The 7,973-nt window shown below is 44.0% G+C and overlaps 1 pseudogene; it reads left to right on the plus strand.

The window, feature by feature from the left end:
- Positions 1-2,157: 2,157 nt before the first annotated feature.
- Positions 2,158-7,818, plus strand: LOC140858090 (pentatricopeptide repeat-containing protein At4g32450, mitochondrial-like; annotated as a pseudogene).
- The last annotated feature ends 155 nt before the right edge of the window (positions 7,819-7,973 follow it).

Consider the following 7,973-nt stretch of genomic DNA (forward strand, 5'->3'; position numbering starts at 1 on the left):
AAGGGAAGGGTCACGAACCACCAGGAGACCGGAAGGGGAGGCAACTGCCGGCGCCGACGGAGGAGCCACTCGGACAGAGTCTCTGCAGCAAGATGTTCAGGGTGGGGCTTCGAGCGCAGGCGGCCCTATATATATAGGGCCGTTCGACGGCCGAGATGACCCCACGCCGACCGAGTCCCCCGGATGGGCGACACGTGGCGGCATCTGGCCTCCCTTCGGCCCGATGGATCGGCGCGCCCATCCCGGAAAGCCGCACCGCCCTCATTTAATGCGAAAGACGACGGCCCCAACCACCTCCGACACGTGGCAAGAGGACCGCAGTTCCGAATTTAATCGCCCGCGGCGATTCGCGTTCCCGATGGGACGCCTGACAGCGCCCCGCGCTCCCAGAATCGGCGCGGGCGACGGTTTGCGTTCCCCAGAAGGCGCCGGACATCCGATCGTCTGACACCGAATCGTCCGGCACCCGACCTCCTGACGCCGACGTGACACACCTGGACGCCACGACTGGACGTCTGACACCGACTGGACGCCTGACGCCAGCGGATCGCACGGCATTCATAGACGCCTGACATCGCATCAACCCGCGGTACGGTCGGAATTAGGCACACGATGATTCCACTCCTTGTCGCCCAGCATCGCTGTCCAAGCATGGCATCGGCCAGCTCACCGTCCGACTCAGGAGTGGAGGGGGCAACTGTTGGGGAATACCGACCGACCCCGCTCGGGCCAACTTATGACCGACCGACCGACCGACCGACTGGCGAAGGGACCGACCGACTGGCGGAGGGACCGTCCGGCCGACCGACTAGCGGAGGGACCGACCGACCGACCGACTGCCGGAGGGACCGACCGACCGGCCGATCGATTAACGGCCCTCTTCCGTCCGTGGATATGTCGGTCGGGTTTCTACTCTCCGGGCCGACTGAACCAGGGAGTCTGATGGCCGACTCTCGCAACATGCCCGGCTGACCGTCAAAGGGGCCCGAATCTCCACCCGACGCTACACAGACGGCCACCGACCTAGGGTCGGTCGACTCCTCCGATCGCCGTACAGCCGTCAGAGCCTGTCAGTCCTGACAGCAATATGCGGCACTGCCACCTAAGGGCATTATCCCGCCTAGGGCATTGTCAACCCTAGTGATTTGACAGCCCCCGGCGATACGACGCTTTCACGGTGACTCTGACAGACTACAGTGAGTTGACAATTCCTCAATTATCCGTGCCATTAATGACGGCGCCATACCGCGCCCCACTATAAATATCGGGGAAGGCAACAGTGCAGAGGAACTTCGAAACCACAGGCTTGCTCCCCCTCTCTCTCTTTCTCTCTCTCGTTTGAGCTCTCTGTCTTCATTTCACTGTTGCCCAGTCACCTCTCTGACTTGACCGTCGGAGGATCCCCGCCGGAGCCGCCTCCGGTCAGTGTGGACTTCCTTTTTTGCATGCGCTTGTTCCCGGCGATCAGGCGACGAGGGGATTGGCCGCAACATTTTTCATAATCTATATATAAAGGTTTGCAATTAGTTTTTCAAGCTCTACATGTTGTATGTTGTAACAATAGCAAATCATCTAGTTTGAGTTTCAATGACTATTAGATTTTCCTCCATTTTTGCATTTATAACACAAGATAAAAGATTAAGTAGATGACATTGTGCAATTAAACTGAGATTTTAAATTTTTAGTCTTTAGTTGATGTGGGATGCTTTGCCTTGTGAAATAAATAACAACCATGTGTTAAGATAACAAATTTGATGCAACACCATATCAATCATCAACTGAATGTAATACATGTGTGCGTGATGGACTTGACATGAGCAACTTGTATATTCATCTAATGGAGGCCTTTAGTCATCACTCACTTCCGTATTATTGTATTGCAAATTAAAATGAGGGCTACAAAAAGTATTCTACTATATCTTGCTAAGAAGAAGCCACCATTGCTTCCTAGCATCATCTCCCGCACATAGCAACGAAGATTAAATCATACTCCAAAATCACCTTTGCTGAAAAAATGAATCCTGGGTGCGGTGTGCCACCACGAGAAAACCGGACTAGACCGTGCGGACCGTTGGATCCAGACCGGGCCGGAACCAGTGCATCCCCGGTTCGCGTAACTTTAAAAGGACGAGAGGGGGTTTATAGCTCCAACCAAACTTCAGGTTTCCGGCCGACACCCAAAACTAGGGTTTTGGAAACAGAGGAGGAGAGAGAGGGAGCCTCATCGATGCCGAAGAAAGGAGCCTCCGTCATCGCCATTAGATCGCTGTCGGCGCTCTCCAAGGTCAGCTACTCTTCTCCTCCCCCTACGCCCTCGCCTCTCCTCTCCCGCCCCACCTCACGCCCTCTTAGTTCTTCGCAGAAGGACCTCGAGGATGCCATCAAGGCGTCCCCTTTGGTCCTTCGCTTCCGGAGGCTAAGCACCGCCGTGCAGAGGACCGACTTCGCCGCCGACCCTCCCGGCGGCGGCGGGCGGGAGGTCGCCGGAGATTCGCATCCCGGCCTCAGTGTCTCTTGCACGCAGAGCCCACATGGGTTCTATAACGAACACCCGTATCAGCAGAGAACCGATGGTGTTCATGGAGGAAACCCAATTCCGAGCCCCGATGGGTACCAACGGTGGAGTCTTGGTGAAGGTTATGGGGAAAAACTCAATGGGTTTTATAGGGGGGAGCCTCTGAGACAGGACCCAGGGAGCTTCCATAATGAGAATAATGGTAGAGTCGTTGGGGTTGCTATCAAAAACCCGACGGGCATTATGGAGGGAATATTGGAGAGGTGAACCAGAGGAATCCTGATGGATTTTATAGACAAGAATACTATCAGAACCTTAATGGGCATCAGGGAGTAGGTACTGCAGAAACTTTTCCGCAGAACCCAAATGCTGTCAATGGTAACAAACCAGTAGGAAAGGGAGAGTCATATATGAATCCTGGTGGGATCTATGGAGAAAGCCAAAGAGGGTTTCAGCAAGACCCTAACAGGCATTATGGCTATTGTCCAGGCCAAAATTATCAAAATCCCAATTTGTACTACAGAGAGAGCCCAAGAGGTGATATCCCAAATAATATACAAGGGGTTTATGGTGAAAGAGCTGGAGATATCCATCACAGACCCAATGGGAGTTATTTAGAAAGACCTGTGGATCCTCAGCAGATCCCAATGGGGTATCAATCAATGAGTGCTGTTAATCCTCAGCAGAACTCTGCTTCTTTTCACAGTGAAACTGGCTATTCTCATCCAATGAGCAGTACCCAAGCTAGGGATGGATTGCCTGCTAGCGAGTCTTCCGCAACTGGTGAGAGTGGTGGTTATAAGGGTACCGTTGATGAGTTTGATGAATTCTGCAAAGAAGGGAAGGTGAAAGAAGCTATAGAAGTTTTGTCTTTACTTGGGAAAACTGTGTGGTTGTGGACCTCCATAGATATTTACAGTTGATTCAAGCATGTGGGGAGGCAAGGTCTCTAGAAGAAGCAAGAATTGTCCATGACCATATAGCACGAACAGTGGTTCATGTTGAAGTTGGGGTTCATAACAAGATTTTGGATATGTATACCAAGTGTGGTTCAATGGTTGATGCTTACCAATTGTTTGAGAACATGCCTCAGCGGAACTTGACATCTTGGGATACTATGATTATGGGTCTTTCTAACAATGGTCTTGGAGAGGATGCAATCGATCTTTTCGGGGAGTTTAAGCAGAAGGGATTGAGGCCAGATGGACAAATGTTTGTCACTATTTTTGCTGCTTGTGGCATTCTTGGAGCAGTCAATGAGGGAATGTTGCATTTTGAATCGATGCAGAAGGATTTTGGAATTTCTCCTGGCATGGAACATTATGTGAGTATTGTCAGTATGCTTGGAAGTGCTGGTTACTTGGAAGAAGCTCTTGAGTTTATTGAACAAATGCCTGTTGAGCCAAGTGTAGATGTTTGGGAAACTTTGATGAATCTTTGTAGGGTTAATGGAAATGTGGAACTTGGGAATCGATGTTTCGAAGTTATTGAGCAGTTGGATTCTAGTAGGCTAAATGAACAGACTAAGATTGGTCTTTTGCCTGTGAAAGCTTCAGACCTGGCTAAGGAGAAAGAAAGAAAGAAGGCTAATCTTCTTGAGGTTAGAAGTCGGGTGCATGAGTATCGGGCAGGGATAGGTCCCATCCTGAGCATGAGAAGATTTATGCACAGATAAAGGGTTTGGCACCACAAATGAAAGAGGCTGGCTATGTTCCAGAGACACGGTTCGTGCTGCATGACATTGACCAAGAATCTAAGGAGGAGGCTTTGCTTTATCACAGTGAGAGGCTGGCTGTTGCTTATGGCCTTATGACTAGCCCTGCACGTTCACCAATTCGAATTATAAAAAATCTTCGTGTTTGTGGAGATTGTCATAATGCTATGAAGATCATATCAAAACTTGTTGGCCGTCAACTTATTGCACGGGATGCTAAGAGGTTTCACCATTTCGAGAATGGGGCCTGTTCTTGCAAGGATTATTGGTGAAATGGAACATGTAAGTTTCTATTACACTAAGCTTTCCTCCCCTTTTTTGAAGAGTGAGAATGGAGTGCTTTGAATGAAAATGCAATAATTATTGTTGTTGTGTGCTCCACATTGCTAATGTAATGAATTTTACTGGTTGTATTAATGAACCCTCAGGGCAATTGGTAAAATAATGCCATCTTCTTCTTAAACAATGTCCCACATCTGAAGGAAGCAAACTTCTTAATTCTTATGCTATTGCCAACCTTTTCATTTGTGGGTTTTTCATGCCTAAGATTTCCTTGTATGTGTTATGCCAAATCTGCTATTCAGGTTTCTTAGCAATGAATGTCAACAAATCATATAACATGTGTCTCTAATATGTTAAAGGTATTTATTAGTGTGTAATATGGGGGGCATTTATCGGCAAAAACTAATCAGAGTAGTTGTGTTTTTCTGTTTGGTTCCTAAATAATTTAACCAGCAAGTACCTTATTCAAGTAGGTACTTATTTCTTGTTAATTGACTAAAATTCTTTGGCCCCTCCCTTCTCTGAATTCATGTTAAAATTGAATAAGAATGAACAAGATGCTTTCCATTTTATCTGAAATCCGAAAATTGTTAGATTTTATTCAAGAGCCAAAATAGTTATTTGGCTGAATAAACAGGAAAAAAGTTGAACAAGTGAACTTTATTTAATTTATTCATGTTTATTCAGAACCAAACATGACTTAAGAATGAAAGAACAATCATGCGAACAATGTCTTTATCCACTTGCCCATCCTGAACTTTACCAACTATCAAAATAGCAACTAAAGCCTCCATATCAAAGCAAAGCAATATAAAATCATCCCATAAAACCAAACATGGAATATAAATATCCAGAGAAAAGATAAATTTCCCACCCAATATAATACATGTTCCAAGTATGATAAACTTTAAATCTTGATGGATGAATCATAAAGTTTAAGTGAATGATAAAGAATTGTTTGGAATTTATTGTCATCTTTAAGGAAGATTTGAGAGGACTATAATATAGTTTGGGTTGAAGGACATAAGAAAGAGAAACAAAGACCTAGAATAACATGGACAGAGGTTATGAGGAAAAAATATGGCAAATAAAAATTTCCTATGAGATTGACTTTGTTGGAATGATCGACCTGACTTAGAAAATTTAGCTGTCTGCAAGCACAGGCTAGTCAATCTTTTCTGAGTGTGCGAGAGTTCTGCATACATGTATCTATCACTATTATCTTCCAAATGTTTTCGAATCAATAAGCTTGGTAAACATTATCCCAAAATCTACTGTTCGCTATTTTTTTTTTTTCCAGAAATACTTTCTCAATCTCTTTCCATGATAAATTTTCATTTTCTTGTGGGTACCTTCCACAGGTTATGATAGAGGAAGAAAAGCGAAGGGTTGAGGGAAGGTTCTGGACCATTCAATGTTGAGTTTTGAAAATATAAAATGGCATCCATATTGATAGATTAATCACCTAAATGTTTAGCTTGTTCATGGTGCATATAACCTAAAACATATTCTAAGAAGAAAAGTAGTATATGATACTCTTATATCGACCATTAGCTTGTTAAAAAAGACCTCAAGAGATGATCCACATTTAACCACTGTTTGGAAGCATAGCTCCTTTTATTTTTCAGTAAGCGAAAACGTATCTTTTGATGTTAGTTGGTGGGGATGATTTGAACATTTAACCTCTCTCAGAAAATTCTGAAGATGAGTTGTGTTGGATTGGGTCTCTGGATGTAACTGTTGATGATGTTGGTGCAGATAATTTTAAGAAGAAAATGAAGGTGTTTTCTTGCTGCCACTCTGGGGTGTGATTGTTTCTTTAAAAGGAGATGAGGCCTTCAGTTACTTAATTCTTGACAAACCTGTTTCTTTTAAAATAATGATCTCCTTGGCATATTTGCATCCTGATTAATGTATTTTGTTTGGGGTTGGGTCTCCCCCTTTTTTTAACCAAAGCGGGAATAAGTGATGTGTAATATCTCTGATTAGGCTATAACTTCTTCCTACAATAATCAGGTAAATTCCTGTAACATATTTGACAAAAAACAGTAATCATACCCAGAATCTTTAGTGTCTTCACCTGCCATTCCCTTTTCCCCTGTTATCCTTCTTTCTTTAGCTTCTTCACCATAATCATACACCCTTCGCATGTTTGGGCAGCATTCATAGTTTGAAGGTTGACCCATCATCCATGAGCATCACCAGACCTCCTGGTAAGGTTTCTGTCATTGAACTTATAGTTGCAGCCTTCATGACACTATGAGGGAAGGCATGAGGAAGCTACTTGAGGCATTCCTCTAATCTTGAGCTTTCTGGCCTCTGGTGTCTTCGATATTCATGCTTTGTCAGGGAGATATCTGTGCTTGTGTTGTATTCATGTTGCATGAGAAAGAATTCGTATAGTGTGACAGAAAACATGGCAGATGATGAGCAATTAGCTTTGTTGCAATGGCTCTTCCATCCATAAATCAACGAGTCCTTTTTTTAAACCTTTCCTGAATCTATAGAGGTGGTGAAATACTTTATAGGGTTGTGGTATGAATTTATATGTCATTTATTATACCTTTGATAGAAACAAATATAAACTTAGTGGTTATACTCCTGTGAGAACTATCTCAAAAACAAGGCTTGCATCGGCTGTCCCCTTTTGATTTTTCCATTTGTTATGTTTTCACAGCATCTGATGAGCATAACCTTAACAATTGATTCCAAATTTTGCTTAATGTGATAGATCTGTGTATTGTTGTTCTAATTTGAAAGTATTTAGCTTGCTTTTCCCATTTCAGACGGCAGCATTAGAATAGACAATGGTAATTGTAAATTGTGGCGAAGAGGTCGACCTAATAAACCAGAGAATGGAGAAGTTAGTATCATTATCATATTCCCAGCCTTTTCTTGTCGAATTAAAATTGACTATGGACCTTCAAGTCAAGAAGCCTTTTCTGTAATTATAGTAATCATCCAACCAAAGAATATTTACCAAACTTTGTGAGATCACCATAGTTTGTTAAACTCTGAGTGCCCTTGATCAATGGAAATGTTGATGAATGCATCCTTTTTGTTTCTTTTTCTTTTTTGAAGGACATGGAGGGCCAACGCACACCTTTTTTTTATCAATGGATTAAAACAATACAACAGGAGCTACAGTACAGAAAGGATAAGGCCACAAGGACCTAACAGTCTGCTACATAGCATCTTCACACTGTTATGGCTACTAGCATTGCGGAGAGGCTTCCAAAGAGAGATCAGGATGCATGATGCTGGGGAAGGCAGACTTCTGTAAGCTCTGTTGTTGCATGAAATTTCTTTTGTTTGCTCGACCAAATACACCAACAAATAGCTAGGACCAGTTTATCCCAGCCAGCCCGTTAAATCCTTCTAAAATATTCTGCCTTCTCCTGTCCCTCTATAGATGAAGGACATTAGAAAAACTTCTATTGATTCGTAGCTGCTTCAACTTTA

Source organism: Elaeis guineensis, chromosome 5, assembly GCF_000442705.2.
Source record: "Elaeis guineensis isolate ETL-2024a chromosome 5, EG11, whole genome shotgun sequence".
Taxonomy (NCBI): domain Eukaryota; kingdom Viridiplantae; phylum Streptophyta; class Magnoliopsida; order Arecales; family Arecaceae; genus Elaeis; species Elaeis guineensis.